The sequence below is a fragment of the Hyperolius riggenbachi genome, chromosome 8 (genome assembly GCF_040937935.1).
Source record: "Hyperolius riggenbachi isolate aHypRig1 chromosome 8, aHypRig1.pri, whole genome shotgun sequence".
NCBI lineage: Eukaryota > Metazoa > Chordata > Amphibia > Anura > Hyperoliidae > Hyperolius > Hyperolius riggenbachi.
The window spans coordinates 240,636,646-240,653,706 of NC_090653.1; the positions used below are offsets into that span (position 1 = coordinate 240,636,646).

The following is a 17,061-nucleotide window of genomic DNA, read 5'->3' on the forward strand; positions in this document are numbered from 1 at the left end:
TCCAGGCTTATGGGGCTGGAGGAAGCCCCAGGTATGTATAAAATCTTTTTTCTATTTTCACACCCCATTCCTCTCTGGTTCCCAACCTTCAGAAGCACTCGCATCACCTAGTGTTTCCGAAGATGGGTGACTCCATACTGCACATGAACGAGCTCATAGTAGTGCATTCACAGTACGGAGTCGTCCATCTTCATAAGCACACAACGCTAGTACTTCCAAAGGATTCAGAGGGCCTTTGGATGCAACAAATTTGGATGGGGATAGCGCTAAAACCAGGACACTGGGAGAGGACAGGGAAGGTTCTATAGAATCCAGGGACTTCCCTCTCCATAGGTATGTATCTGTGACAATTTTTCTTTTGGCTCACTGCAGATTTGCTTTGAGATGCAGGTGTGTAAAAATGGCTGAGAACAGTTCTACAGTCTGGTGCTCTTTTCTGGCATTGGACATGCAAAAGACTCATAAAATCATAAGCAGACATACATCCTGGCTTATATTACAATCACCAAACGTCTGTAGAACATCTATAGGCAGATGATGATAGTACCACAGCAGCAGGAAGAAGAATTATATGGAGGCGGGAATGTCACAGCCTACTCACTTGGTAGCTCCACAGGTGAAGCCCAGCAATCTGCCACTCACATTCACAGAACCAGCAGACATCCTGCTGTGAAGCTCAGAGAACAGGACCTGCACCCAGGATTGGATATTTCTCCTGTCATTCATCCACACAGACAGGGAGGAGTCCCGGGCTGCACAGACAGAACCAACAAGGAGGCGGGGCTAATATGCAATGCATGGAGATGGAGAAATGACCTGGCTTGGACAGAAAAGTTCGTTTGAAATAGCAGAACGCAAACCATCTTGTTCTATGGACTGGAGACATTTTAGGACCTCTGACTGTATACTTGTCTTAGAGTATTCACACTTCCTGCTCTGTGTAACTTTGTGGCTGGCAGGGGGAGTTTGGAGAAACTTTAGATTAAGTACTTGTGATATGCAAAAAAGAAAAATCTCCATCATGCCTATTATTTTCACTGTCCCTGCAGGAAAAGAAAAATCAACTAATCGAAAGGCATCAGTAGCTTTATTTATAAAGCTCAATCCTGGGAAATTTGAGCTTTCATCATTTTCTGTGTCCCTTTTCCATTAGTTCCTGTATCTTGGAGCTACTTGCTGCTGCCTCTGTCACTCTGACTTTGAGAGACCTTGATTTCTGGACAAGAAATGATAGAAATTCTTTGCACATTAGACATCGAACAGAAATAACAATCCAAAGGACGATCTTCTAACACTACATGACAATAATCAAAACTAGTTCGGTTATTCCTGGAACCTAGCCCCCTGGCTGCTGCCCTCAAGCACCACGCCTGTGAGCCCTTGACACGTGGTGGCAGAGAACTGCAGCATGTTACAGCCGTGCTCATAAGAAAGAGGCTGTAAAGTACACCTGAACTGGGAGGAATGTGGTGGTTGCCATATTATTTCCTTTTGAATAATACCAGTTGCCTGACTATGCTGCTGGTCTCTTTGGCTGCAGTAGTGTCTGAATCACACACCTGAAACAAGCATGCAGCTAATCCAGTTTGCAGTAGAGATGCAGCATTATGGCCGCTCAGTAGCGCAGCTTGCCACACGGCAATGCTCCACCTATAGTAATGTTCACAATGCGGCGGGTTAATACAGTATAACGGCGGGTGGCACTGGGAAATGCACTCGGTAACAGTTAAAATGAAGCATACTTCCCATTGAACTGTATGCTTCACTGTACCCGACAGGACGTGCGAGTAATATGCAGTGCCGCTGTCTGTAACTATATTTTCCGGGTGTCACATGGAACAGTTGCGTTGCACAACTGATTACTATAACAATATTATATCAGAAATAAATCAAAGAATTATATACAACAACTTCATCTAAATATCACCGTAACTAATCCGTTGATTGCATATTATACAATTTACTTTATTCTAATACACTGTATATTGTACCTTATGTACCTTTACTCATTATGTACTGTAAACTTTATACTGTCAACTGCATTATCAAACATTTAATGTCATAAATGTGACTGTTTATATATATTTTGAAATAAAAATTATTGAAACCGGAACAGTTGCGTTGCGCAACTGATTACTATAAAGGGGACTTGGTGTATCAGAGACAGCAGGACAGCCAGGCAATCCTCATTGTTTAAAAGGAAATAAATCTGTCAGTCTACAAATCCCTCTCACTTTAACACTGAAGTCTCAAAAAAAAATCTTTTTATTTAACGAAAGTGTTTAATATGTTAATAACTAAACCGCCGCATTCCCGCCGCTGTAATCTACAGTGGGATGCGAAAGTTTGGGCAACCTTGTTAATCGTCATGATTTTCCTGTATAAATCATTGGTTGTTACGGTAAAAAATGTCAGTTAAATATATCATATAGGAGACACACACAGTGATATTTGAGAAGTGAAACGAAGTCTATTGGATTTACAGAAAGTGTGCAATAATTGTTTAAATAAAATTATTTTATTGATTCCAAAACCTTTAGAACTAATTATTGGAACTCAAATTGGCTTGGTAAGCTCAGTGACCCCTGGCCTACATGCACAGGTGAATCCAATTATGAGAAAGAGTATTTAAGGGGGTTAATTGTAAGTTTCCCTCCTCTTAATTTTCTCTGAAGAGTAGCAACATGGGGGTCTCAAAACAACTCTCAAATGACATGAAGACAAAGATTGTTCACCATCATGGTTTAGGGGAAGGCTAAAGAAAGCTGTCTCAGAGATTTCAGTTGTCTGTTTTGACAATTAGGAACATATTGAGGAAATGGAAGACCACAGGCTCAGTTCAAGTTAATGCTTAAAGTGGCAGACCAAAAAAAATCTTGAATAGACAGAAGCGATGAATGGTGTGAACAGTCAGAGTCAACCCACAGACCAGCACCAAAGACCTACAACATCATCTTGCTGCAGATGGAGTCACTGTGCATCGTTCAACCATTCAGCGCACTTTACACGAAGAGATGCTGTATGCAAGAGTGATGCAGAGGAAACCTTTTCTCCGCCCACAGCACAAACAGAGCCACTTGAGGTATGCTAAAGCACATTTGGACAAGCCAGCTTCATTTTGAAATAAGGTGCTGTGGACTGATGAAACTAAAATTGAGTTATTTGGGCATAACAAATGGCATTATGCATGGAGGAAAAACAACACAGCATTCCAAGAAAGACACCTGCTCCCTACAGTAAAATATGGTGGTGGTTCCACCATGCTGTGGGGCTGTATGGCCAGTGCAGGGACTGGGAATCTTGTCAAAGTTGAGACACGCATGGATTCCACCCAGTATCAGCAGATTCTGGAGACCAATGTCCAGGAGTCCGTGACAAAGCTGAAGCTGCATCGAGGCTGGATCTTTCAACAAGACAACAACCCTAAACACTGCTCAAAATCCACTAAGGCATTCATGCAGAGGAACACGTACAACATTCTGGAATGGCCATCTCCGTCCCCAGGCCTGAATATAATTGAAAATCTGTGGTGTGAGTTAAAGAGAGCTGTCCATGCTCGGAAGCCATCAAACCTGAATGAACTAGAGATGTTTTGTAAAGAGGAATGGTCCAAAATACCTTCAACCAGAATCCAGACTCTCATTGGAACCTACAGGAAGCGTTTAGAGGCTGTAATTTCTGCAAAAGGGCTAACTACTAAATGTTGATTTCATTTATTTTTTGTGGTGCCCAAATTTATGCACCTGCCTAATTTTATTTAAACAATTATTGCACACTTTCTGTAAATCCACTAAACCTCATTTCACTTCTCAAATATCATTGTGTGTGTCTCCTATATGATATACTTAACTGACATTTTTTTCGTAACAACCAACGATTTATACAGGAAAATCGTGACGATTAACAAGGTTGTCCAACCTTTTGCATCCCACTGTATCTAAATCCCACCTAACTCGCCCTCCCTCTCCTCTGCAAAATCCACTACTTTTTTGGTCGTGGATTTTGCTGCCCTCTACTCTTCCGTGAGAGGCAGAGCTATGAGCTGCAGCCCTGCCTCACAGGCATCTGTCAGCAACGGATCTTCGCCTCTCCCCCGCCCCTCTCAGTGAAGGAAGACTGAGAGGGGTGGGGGAGAGGCAGCTATCCGGGCTGACAGACGCGCTGAGAGGGAGAGCTGTGGCTCATAGCTCTGCCTCTCACGGAAGCGCTGCCCGGATTGCCCCCCCGGGGAGTTTGGGGGGATTTAGATAGCGTACAGCAGCGGGGATGCGGTGGTTTAGTTAGGGGAATCATATTGGTTAAATAAAAAGATTTTTTTTGAGACTTCAGAGTCTCTTTAAGCTGCAGCTATAGTCTTTGGCTAAATGTAATTTCCTTCCTGGGTCAGGGGAAATAACTTTTTTTTGCTTGTCACTAGCAGGCACAGACTATGGCAAATCCCGCACAGGTGTGGAAACATACCATGTGTGTGTGTGTGTGTGTATATATATATATATATATATATATATATATATATATATATATATATATATATATATATACACACACACATGGTTTTATTGCAGTTTGTGCCCTTACTTTAACCTATTTTGGTTCCTGGACGTAAAAACTATGTCCAGGAACCATGCGCGCTCCCGCGGCCGATCGCGCGCGTGCAAGCGCACTCCCGGCCGCGGATTCGGTAGCCACGGAATCAATGTATCGGGCTATGGTGCCCGATCACTGACTCCTCTCCCCCGCTGAAAAAGCGACAGCTTCTCTTGGAAGCTGTGCTTTTTCTGGCCGTTCCCTCCCCGATGCATCACTCTTAGCGTGTGTTACGCTTAGAGTGACGTCATGTAAACAAACTCATGGCCGCCATCTTGTGGCCAAAAAGTAATACTACAACTGAAAGTAAAAAAAAATAAAAATTAACACACATTTACATTATAAATCTATTGTTTACCTCCCACCCTCCCAAAACCACCCAAATAAAATGTTTACTATAAAAAAAAAACCATTACAATAAAAAAAAAAAAACATGTAAATATTTACCTAAGGGTCTAAACTTTTTAAATATCAATGTAAAGATGAAATATTTCTATATTTTTTTTATTTTAAACTTGTAAATAGTGATAGATGCAAAATGGAAAAAATGCACCTTTATTTCCAAATAAAATATTGTCGCCATACATTGTGATAGGGACATAATTTTAACGGTGTAATAACCAGGACATATGGGCAAATACAATATGTGAGTTTTAATTATGGAGGCATGTATTATTTTAAAACTATAATGGCTGAAAACTGAGAAATAATGAATTTTTCCATTTTTTTCTTATTCTTCCTGTTAAAATTCATTTACAGTAAAGTGTCTCTTAGCAAAATGTACCCCCCAAAGAAAGCCTAATTGGTGGCGGAAAAAACAAGATATAGATCAGTTCATTGTGCTAAGTAGTGATAAAGTTATAGGCTAATGAATGGGAGGTGAACATTTCTCACGTGAAAACGACGGAACGCGAATGGGTTAAAGAGAACCTGAGCTGTAAATAACTACAAGAATCACATACTGTACATACCTAAGTAGAGGGAAGCTTCTGGATCCTATAGAGCCTTCCCTCACTGTCCTCTGGTCTCCCATTGCCGCTTCTTCTTTGAAACCTCAATACTCGATAAATACTTTAAAAGTTACAGGTGAAAGTGGTTAAATATCTTTTACTTCACCAAAGACAAGGTAAACCAAAGTAACCACTCTACATACAGATTTTGTGTCAGCTCACATTAATAAAGAAAAAAAAAAAAGCATTTTTGTACATTATATTGTTGAAATGATTGCAAATGCATGTAGGGCATTTAGTTCAATCAGGGGGCTGCTATGAAAACAGACTTTATCTGATCATGCTTCTGTGCACATGGCAGGTACCCAGCCCCCCTCTCCCGCCATGTGCACAGTGATACAGGCAGATTTGGTGGCCATGTACTCCGCCACCCTACCAGACCAGAATGTGTGGCAGTTTAGAGGTTTCCCCTCTGTTCCCCCCTCCAAGTGCACACGCACTACTATATTAAAAAAAAAAGCTACATGGTGACAGCTGTGGCAACACACCATGTGCACAATGGTGCAGGCACATGTGGCCATGTAACCCGCCCTCCACACACTTGCACCTCCAGACCAGAATGTATTGCTTCAAGTTGCCCTCTGTGTCCCGTCGGGATCTGCATAGCGGTGCACGCTTCAGTGGCTTATTACCGCTCCGCCGCTGGGAGACATCTGCAGCCGATATCAGTAGGAGTTGGTGGAGGTGCACTCGGAGGGGGGCAGAAATGTTATGAATTGAGTAGAAGCAGAGACCCCAACTTTTGGGCCACTTTTTTGGCCTCATAAACTTGGCTCATACTCGAGCAAGGACTGGGGCACTTATCAGAACAGAAAGGAAAATGGATGGGGCAAATTACTGACAAATTCATGAGGAAAACTTGCTGCGCTCTGCCAGAAAGCGGACAGTGGTGGGAAAGAGGTTCACTTTCCAATATGACACTGACTCATCACACACAGACAAATTGAACACACAGTGGATGATGGAGAAAAGAGTGAATGTCTTTCTATTACAATCCATAGAATAACTTAAAAATTGCAGTCCAGCAATGGTCATCACCCAGTCTGACTGAGCTTAACCTGTTAATGGCAATGCAACGTATTAAAACGCCCTGTTTTACCCGAACAGCAACTGGACATTTTAATACGTTGCTTGCAGCTGGTACCGCGTCTGCTCGCCGAGCATATATGCCGGGACTCAGAGGTCCATGATTGGTGGAAGGGAATATATACATTTATAATGATGAAAGTAAAAGACCATGTAATAATAAAAAAAAAAAGATTGAACACTTCCTGGTAACCCAGGTTTAAATAAAAAGTTATCAAAAACTATATATTTTCATGGTCTGAGCTTGTTTAATAATAAGTGAGTCATCAGGGTAAATTGCTGATATTTTAGAAAATAATGGCTTGTAATGACTAACAGGATATACTGTAAATAAACACAAAATAGAAAAAAATACACCTTTATTTCCAAATAATATACTGTCGCAAAAAAATTGTACTAGGAACATAATTAAAATGTTGTGATAGCCAGGACAAATGGGCAAATAAAATGTATAGTGTAACGATTGGTGTCAGCACACAGAGAGAATCTGATTATTGGTGATCTGCAGAATCACCAAGAATACAGATGTATACCTGATTATTGATGATCTGCAGAATCACCAATAATACAAGTATGACTAACCTCTGGACACCTAATAATGTGTAAGTGTTTGGGTGCAACAGTAGAAGGCTATCTCCCGTGGAGCGGGAGATACAGACACTACTGCAGCCAGTGGACACCTGAGGAGCAGGTGACCTATGGCTGAGCAGGAGCTGTCTCTAGAGATGAGATAGAGCAGCAGCCAGTGATTCCCTGATGGAATGGAATCAGACTGTACTGCAGCCAATGGACTCCTAAAGAGAAGAGACCACTGACTGCACTGCAGGAAGGCCTCTCTGAGGTACAGGAGGTCTTTGCAGCTAACTGACACCTGGTGGATTAGTGCCAAGGAAGTACAGACAGACTAATCACTCGGGGAGCGAGTGACAGCCAGGAAGGTCAGACAGGCCAGGTCGGCAACACACGAGCATATAAGGTACGAAGACAGAAGACTGATTCGGTAACCAGATACAAGCAGGGTCAGTAACTGGCAGACAGATGGGCAGAGGTACCGAATCAGAAAGCAAGAGAGAGGTCAGCAAAGCAGAAGGTCATAACAGATATACTTAAGCACAATACTAATCTGAGGTGTGAGGTCCTTGGTCTCGACACCCGGGAACTGGTCTAAAGTATAACAGAATAATGACACAGCAATCCTAAGCTTGGGTGTGAGGTCCTTGGTCTCAACACCCTGAAACTGGTCTAGAGTATAACAGAGTAATGACACAGCAATCCTAAGCTTGGGTGTGAGGTCCTTGGTCTCAACACCCTGGAACTGATCTAGAGTATAACAGAGTAATGACACAGCAATCCTAAGCTTGGGTGTGAGGTCCTTGGTCTCAACACCCTGGAACTGGTCTAGAGTATAACAGAGTAATGACACAGCAATCCTAAGCTTGGGTGTGAGATCCTTGGTCTCAACACCCTGAAACTGGTCTGGAGTATAACAGAGTAATGACACAGCAATCCTAAGCTTTGGTGTGAGGTCCTTGGTCTCAACACCCTGGAACTGGTCTAGAGTATAATAGAGCATAAACAAAGGTAATCTGGCTAAGACTGAATTCCCAGCTCCTGCTGGTTCTAACACACTGTAAGATCTGACTGTGGTCTGAGTGCTCACACGTAAGTATTCGCAACAGAAGACAACCAGAAACTGAAAGGCAAGATCTATCTATACTCCAGCGCTGCTCAGCGCCGCCCCCAGCCGCTCAGCCAATCAGGAGTTCCGCTGGGACCAGCTGATCATCCGGATCAGCTGATCCCTCTCCTGTTGGCATAAAGGTCCTGTCTCTCCCTCCGTGTGCACTAGAAGGTCGCTGTGCGGAAACCGCCGGTCTGAACGCGGAGACAGTCGCCCTGCCGCCAGACCGCGCGGCGGCATCTCCGCCATTCATTACATATAGATTTTATTTATAGTAGCATTGTTTATTTTTAAACTATAGGGCATGGACTTGGAGAAATGGTGTATTTTTTTTATTTTTTTCTTCCTTGTTTTTCTCTTTAAAATGCATAGAAAGTTAAGTAATTACTGAAAACAACTATCATCCCCAAAAAGCTTATGTTGTGGGGAAAAAAAAAAAGGTATAGATCATGTGGGTGTAATAATGGGTGTATTCCTTTTGTACTACTCATTCCCACTGAAATTAATATTGTCACGTCAAAAGGTGTTTTTTTTTTCCAAATTTGGTTTTATCCATTTACCGAGGTAAGTCACCCAACCTAGAGTTTTTAATGTTACCACTCAAATTCATTTAAAGCAAATCTGTAAAAAAAAAAAAAAAAAAAAAAGTCTAATACCTTTGCAGAGGGAAGGCTCTGGATCCTATTGAGCCTTCCCTGTCCCTTCTCAGTCCCCTCGTTCCAACGCTGTTGCCCAATAAAGCTGCGCGGCCTCCGGGAGCCCTTAAAGAGACGTAACAAAAATTGCATCCTGTTTTTTATCATCCTACAAGTTCAAAAAGCTATTCTAATGTGTTCTGGCTTACTGCAGCACTTTGTACTATCACTGTCTCTGTAATAAATCAATGTATCTTTCCCCTGTCAGACTTGTCGGCCTGTGTCTGGAAGGCTGCCAAGTTCTTCAGTGCTGTGGTTCTGCTATGAACTCCCCCTTGCAGGCCCCTCTATGCACACTGCCTGTGTGTTATTTAGGATTAGAGCAGCTTCTCTCTTATCTTTTACAAGCTGGATGAATCGTCCTCTGAGCTGGCTGGGCTTTCACATACTGAAGAATTACAGACAAGGGCAAAGCTGTTTGCAGGAAGAAACAAGCAGCCTGAAACTTCAGTGCATGAGAACAGGGGGAAAGAAACACACAAATGATCTCTTGAGATTCAAAAGGAAGGCTGTATACAGCCTGCTTGTGTATGGATGTATTTTCTATGTGTGGACATACTGTACATCAACCTACTTCCTGTTTTGGTGGCCATTTTGTTTGTTTATAAACAAACTTTTAAAAACTGTTTTTAACCACTTTTAATGCAGCGAGGAGCGGCGAAATTGTGTCAGAGGGTAATAGGAGATGTCCCCTAACGCACTGGTATGTTTACTTTTGTGCGATTTTAACAATACAGATTCTCTTTAAGAAGGCTTTGGAAGCTTCTAAAGACGAGTGGCTCTGTATTGTGCATGCTTGAGTGCACACAAGTGCTCGTATGCACAGTATGGAGCCGCCTGTTTTCAGGAACACTCGGAGACACAAGTGCTCCTAAAGCCTTCAGAGAGTCTCCAAAGGCATATTCAGCCAGCTGGTCACACACGTGGAATGGGGGTGACAGTGCTGAAACGAGAGGACTGAGTGAGGACAGGGAAGGCTCTGGATCTTATAGAGCCTTCCCTGTCCTCGCTCAGTCCCCTCTCCATAGGTGATTATCTGTATTTTTTTTTTGTAATTTCACTTCATTGTCACTTTAACTTTTTGCACACTGACACTTGTACAAGTATTACTTTTTCATACACAAAAATAAAAGTGCAGCCCCTATTACTTAACCACTTAATGACATTATATCATATTAAAACGTCATGTTTGAGCCTGGTAAAGGCAACATGATATTTTAATACGTTGCTTTTTCCCGCTGATGCTCCGCACGTGTGCGCGCCGATCCCGCAGCCATTTCCGTTGGGATTCCATGTTCATTAATTGGGGAAGAAGTCCTCTACCCAATCGCAATGCTTGGAATGAATGGACATGACCGCGATCAGAGTGTAGTTAAATTAAAGGGAAGGTTCAGGGAGTGGGAGAAAAAAATAAAAATCCACATCCACTTACCTGGGGCTTCCTCCAGCCCGTGGCAGGCAGGAGGTGCCCTCGCCGCCGCTCCGGAGGCTCCCGGTCATCTCCGGTGGCCGACTTGACTTGGCCACTTCTGCACTCCAATCTGCGCCTCACGGGGGCGCGCTGATGTCATCGGACGTCCCCTGGGCTGTACTGCGCAGGCGCAGTAGTTCTGGGCCTGCGCAGTACAGCCCGGAGGACGTCTGACAACGTCAGCGCGCCCGCGTGGAACGCAGAAGAGCCTGTCATTGGAGCGCAGAAGAGCCCGACCTGGCAGCCAGCCTGGCCAGGTCGGGTCGTCTACCGGAGAGGCGGCGAGGGCACCTCCTGCCTGCCATGGGCTGGAGGAAGCCCCAGGTAAGTGGATATGGATTTTAATTTTTTTTCCCACTCCCTGAACCTTCCCTTTAAAAAGAAAAAAAAAAGGGAACACTTCCTATAACGGGAGAGTGTTCACTAGCGCCATCCTGTGGCCAAAAAGTAAAATTACATATACAGGCACATACATACATACACAATACATACAAAAAATAAAATACATACATATACACACACTACAAAAAAATCAGTTAAAAAATTCATGAATAGTTGCCCTAGGGACACAGCTTTTTTAATCTATATTTTATGAGGGAAAATTACTTTTACTTTACTACATAGGGGCTTGTAAAATAATATATTGTCACCATACATTGTGATAGGGACATAATTTAAACTGTTTAATAATCGGGACAACTGGGCAAATTAAATGCGTCAGTTTTATCCACAGGAGATGGGCAATAAAATGTGCAAATAAATGGGCAACAAATGGGCAAATAAAATGTGTTGGTTTTATCCAGAGGAGAACATTTAATTTTAAAACTATAATGGCCGAAAACTGAAAAATCATGATTTTTTTTCCCATTATTATCATATTTTTCCCATTAAAATGCATTTAGAATAAAAAAATTCTTATTCTGTACTACCCACAGAAAGCCTAATTGGTGGCAAAAAAAATGAAGTATAGATCATTTTCTTGTGATTAGTAAGAAAGTTATTGGGGAATAAAAGGGAGGAGCACTGACAGGTGAAAATTGCTCTGGTCCGTTAGGGTAAAAACCCTTGGGGTGAACTAGTTAAAGCGGGAGTGTCAGTGATAAAATCAAATCCCATTTACCCACTGCTCTGTGTTTACTATGCAGTCTACAACTTAAACCAAGCATTCCAATATAATCTTAAGTGTCTACTGTAATGAATCTTATCTCAGTCAGCCTGGCTCTATTTGGTACATTGCCGAGGAGAGGAAAGCTTGTTCACTGCCCTCCCACATTCCTGCCCCTCGCTGATTGGCTGAGGTTCAGTGTGACAGGCTGAGGCTCAGAACCTCACCCTTCTGCAGAAGCTGCTGAAATATGATCTATGCTGTGCTCAAATCTATTTACAAAGTGTAACGATCGGTGTCAGCACACAGAGAGAATCTGATTATTGGTGATCTGCAGTATCACCAAGAATGCAGATATATACCTGATTATTGATGATCTGCAGAATCACCGATAATCCAAATATAACTAACCTCTGGACACCTAGATAGTGTGAGTGTTTGGTGCAACAGTAATGACTTTGAGTAAACCACCCAAGGAGCAGGTGGTCTTTGGCAGTATGGGCGAAACTGCCTTTTGAGAAGTACAAGAGCCTTCCTGCAGCCTGAGACCTCCAGAGGGGTGGAGTCCCAGGTTGAAGGTAGGAGGGACCTGTGAGTGAGTGACACTTGATGGTGGATGTCACTAGCAGGTCAGGAGACTATCTCTTAAAGGAGAGAGATAGCTCTCGAGGTCGGGCAAGCCAGGTCGGCAACACACGGACAGATAAGGTACAGAGACAGTAGGCTGATTCGGTATCCAAGGCAGGCAGGGTTGGCAACAGATAATCAGATATGCGTAGGTACCGAATCAGAGAGCAGAGGGATAGTCAGGAAAGCAGTAGGTCATAACAGATATCAAACAATGCCTAGTCTTGGGTGTGAGGTCCGTGGTCTCTACACCCTGGAACTAGTCTGAAGTATAACAGAATGATAACACAAGTCCCTAAGCTTGGGTATGAGGTCCGTGGTCTCGACGCCCTGGAACTAGTCTGAATAATAACACAATGATAAAACAAGTTCCCTAATCTTGGGTGTGAGGTCCGTAGTCTCGACACCCTGGAACTAGTCTGAATAATAACACAATAATAAACAGAAGTAATCTGGCTCAGTGTGAATTCCCAGGTCCTCCTGGTTCAAACACACTGTAGGATCTGACTAAGGTCTGACTGCTTCCACGTAGCGTTCGCAATGGCAGACAACTTGAGACTGAGCAGAAGTAACTATATATAGAGCAGCGCTCTCCGCCGCCACCCATTAGTGATTGACCAATAGTCACTTGTTCTGAGGTCAGCTGACCCGCTTGGTCAGCTGATCCCTCCTTGGCTTGTCAAATAATGTTCTGCCTCTCAGCGCGCGTACTCCTGAATCTGTGTGAACTAACAGACTAACAGACCCAGCCACACCAGACGCACGCCGCTGAGTGCAAACCGCCGCACTGGACGCGGAATCAGCCGCCTTGCTGTCAGTACACGCGGCGGCTTTTCCGCGTTCCCTTACACAAAGCAAGCTAGATATGACAGTTTCTAGGGGGAAAAAACAGTAAGGGAGGACATTACATCAGGACTGGCTTCAGTCAGAGGAAGTAGAGATGGAAAATGCCTAAAACAGTTTTCTTTTTATTTACTAAATAAAATTAACTTAAATTAAAATTTGGACAGTACAATACATATGTTATGTAAATAGAACAAGTATTTATCTACTTATATATGTGTTTTTTTTTTCCTGGGATAGTATGACTGCTTTAAAATGGGAGCTCTTAATTCACAAAATATTTCAGTGAATTGTTAATAAGCAAATCAACCTTCACCTGATCTGTCCCTACGTTAACCCTGTGCAGTGCACCACTTACATTATGCATCAAACTTCAATTTTTCCATTGGTTGCTCAGGTGAAACATGCAACTTTACTAAGAGTTACTGCAGTCAGCAAGCTTCCAGCACAGCAGAGTTTTCAAAGGTGATTTCCAGTCTCCAGCTATAAAGAGATGAAAAGTGATGTGAGTAAAATCACCCTTCCTCCAATCTGAAAGCTGTTAATATGCTTTTGTGGAGTTGATCTATTATTATTATTATTATTTAGTATCTATATAGCCAACATCTCCCACAGCGCTGAACTCCCGCAGAGCTAAGCTGAATATTGTCTTGTCCCTTTTCCTGTTTGATTCTCAGCTCGATCGTTTTTTCCACTCAATTCTCTTCTTCCGATCGCTTTTCTTTTTCCATTCACTTCTATGAGGAATTGAGCGGTAAAACGATCGAGAGGAATATCGGACATAATGGAATTTATCAATCAAACGCATCTATCTTATGAAAAAACGTAACGTGTGTTCCCAACATTAGAGGGGCTCACAGTCTAATCCCTACCATAATCATATGTCTATGTATGTATCATGTAGTGTATGTATTGTAGTCTAGGTTCAATTTAGGAGGAAGCCAATTAACTTATCTGTATGTTTTTGGGATGTGCGAGTAAACCGGAGGAAACCCACGCAGACATGGACACAACATAATAACTCCGTGCAGATAGTACCCTGGCTGGGATTCGAACCCAACGGGGACCCAGAGCTGCAAGGCAAGAGTGCTAACTGCTAAGCCACCAAGCTCTTTGAACACTAAATTCAGGTACAAACATTTTCCTAGTACCTGGTCTAAAACCATTTCCTATAACACAGACCTCCAAACAGTCATCATCTCAGACAGCTGTCAGTGCTCCGCCCCCTTGCAATCTCAGCAGTATTATGGACGATGTCAACCAAGCAGCAGGACCAACCTACCACAGAAGCCTGCTATCTACTCCTACTAGACTGCTTTATGTCACACTACTAGATTCAGGATTTTCAGCTGCAGGAACCTTATATAACACAAAAAGTAACATTTTGTCAGTGTTGGCACTAGTCTTAATAAGATTTTAAATGGTATATATTTAGAACTGTTTCTGGAGCTGGGTATTAACTATGTGGCAGGATTAATGTAATATTTTTATATATTTTCTGAGCGACACAAACCTTTTTACAGAAACTTGAGAGAAAACTGAAATCCCTCTAGCAGTGACGCACATGTAAATAAGCGGTGCAGGATCCAAGAGCAGCCCATGAAAGCTAAGGTGACCATAATTGGTGCTTTGGGTCCACCACAAAATGTCAGCACACATGTCTGAAAGCCTCAGAGTAGTTTGGGGGAAAAAAAGTAGTGCGGCTTACTTCAACAAGACTTTATTGTTCTGAGATGTATGGGCAGAAACATGAACCAGTAGCTTACATAAACTTGTTTGTACTTTTTTTTATATAAAAACATGAAAAGAAAAAACAGTTTGAAAAGCACTGTAAGTACTGTGGCCACCCCTTCTTTCATGTTAATGCCGAAAGCAGATAGTAATCTTTAACCTAAATGTGTTTCTGCGCACATCGCTCTGTCAAACAGGTACCCTTTGATGATTCTATTTCTGTACCTGATGACGAATCTTCCTGCGGGTGTCGCTCCTAATATCTATAATTTTGTGGTTGTTTGATTTTCGTTCTCGTTAACGCCTTAATTAAAGACAGTCTGGCCTTGTGCGTCTGGGGCATGGAGGGTGGTCATCTCTGAAGTGGAGAGTATACCCGAGAGATGCCTATGGTTAGGACGGCAGCTGGCTGTATCTTCAAGGTGTCTGAGGTTATGGAAAGTGAGGAGTCCTGGTTAGAGTTATTACACAGCCAAGAGAAATTGTTTATGGACATACTGTATCTGTGTCACAGGTGAATCCTGATCTGTGACTGAGGCCACGGCTGCCTCAGCTCTATGCATTTCATACTAACCTGGATCACTGCATAAATTCAGTACTGTCTTTGCTCCACTTCCTGCTGCTGAGAGAATGCAAGTGTATAGGTGCGAGCACACACCCTCTGCTGTCTGATACTAGAACTGCATCCATAACGTTTTTATGCAGTGTAATGGGAAAGGTGGACACAGTTGAAATGATTCCCTGGCTTTGAGTTAGGGTTTCTAAGAGATAGTTATAACAGCAAGTTATACAATGAATGTATGGGTACTGAAGCAATGACGGCTCACACAGCCAAAATTAAACACCACTTTCCTTAAGAGGATCTTTCAACCCTAGTTCCCACCTTCACATCACAACTGGAATATTGCTATGCCCTTTGTGCAAGCCTTCCAAATAAAGACCTGTAGCTAGTACAGAATGGTGCCACAAGGCGGATAAAAAGCCAACCCCGCTATTGCCACATTATTATTATTATTTTTTTAATTTATATAGCGCCAACATTTTCTGTAGCGCTGTACATAGTCCAAAACAAATATTGGTGAGAAGTTCAAGACATTGTATGATCATGACATCCAGCAATAAAAGTACAAAGAAATACAAAGTTAATGGCCTTGACTCATAAAAGGCTGAGCGATAAAATATCTGGATGTTGACTCTGTACGGTATTCGTCCAACCTACAATCTCCCCATCTGCCACTATCACCCCTCGCGGGAAATCCCCTTTTCCGCCCCGGCCTAGACTGCCCCACATTATTTTTCTGGTGGTCGGAACACGGCCTAACCCATGTAGAACATCTTCTCACCCCTAGAGGCGTCTGTTCGTGGTCCGAACATCAGGAAAAACACCAAATTCCCAAAACAGAATTTTTCCGTTACCTTCAATTACGACACTGGATTACTACACTTATTAAAGACAGAGACCTCCCACTAAATCTTACCCCCTACAAGAACATCTGCCTCCGTCGCCCTAACTCTCAAGGCCTAATCTCCTCTATCTATTCCCTCCTGACTCGCCCCCAAAACCCTATCCAGCACGTATACGTGTCAAGATGGGAATCCGACTTAGCAGAAACCAAGGACAGAGAGGACTGGCTGGACATCTGGGGGAAAATATCTAAATGCTCCAACAATCTAAACACAATAGAATTGGCATATAAAGTCCTGACCAGGTGGTACCTGGTCCCAGCTAGAATAGCCAAGGTTTTCCCCTCAGCCAATCCCTTTTGCTTTCGGGGATGCAGAGTGACAGGGGACATGTTACACACTTGGTGGTCTTGCCCTCGCCTTATCAGATTTTGGAGCCGTGTCTTTAAAGCGGAGCCAAACCAAACATTTTTTTAATTCAAAATATTTAGTTGCACCACTCTGACACATACAAAGATATATAAACACTCCTTCAAGCCTATGAGCATTTAAGTGCATGCTTTTCACCCTTCTCTTTGCATAACTAGGGTTATACAGGTGGCAGTCATTAGCAATTCCTCCTTTGCCAGACACCATCTACTCCACCAGTTTGCTGGAAAAATCCCGGCAATATGAAAGGAAGGGAGGGGTTCCTCCAATAAATGTAAAATATTTTATATTTGTCATCATGCACCTGAAAAAAGGCAGCTATTTATTATTATAATTTAGAAAATAGATGTTATTTCTGAAATCTTGTATTTTTAATTTGGGTCCACTTTAAG

General features: G+C 42.7%; 1 protein-coding gene across 2 annotated transcripts in view; it reads right to left on the reverse strand.

Annotated features, from left to right (window-relative positions):
* The window catches only part of COL27A1 (collagen type XXVII alpha 1 chain), a 728,465-nt gene that overhangs the window by 574,760 nt on the left and 136,644 nt on the right, over positions 1 to 17,061 (reverse strand). The window contains exon 1 of one of the 2 annotated variants that reach the window (XM_068248438.1): positions 602 to 662. The exons of the other annotated variant lie outside the window; for it this stretch is intronic. The gene's annotated coding sequence lies outside the window, so the exon portion shown is untranslated. Of the gene's footprint in view, positions 1 to 601; positions 663 to 17,061 lie in introns of those variants that run through there. 2 annotated transcript variants of the gene reach the window in all.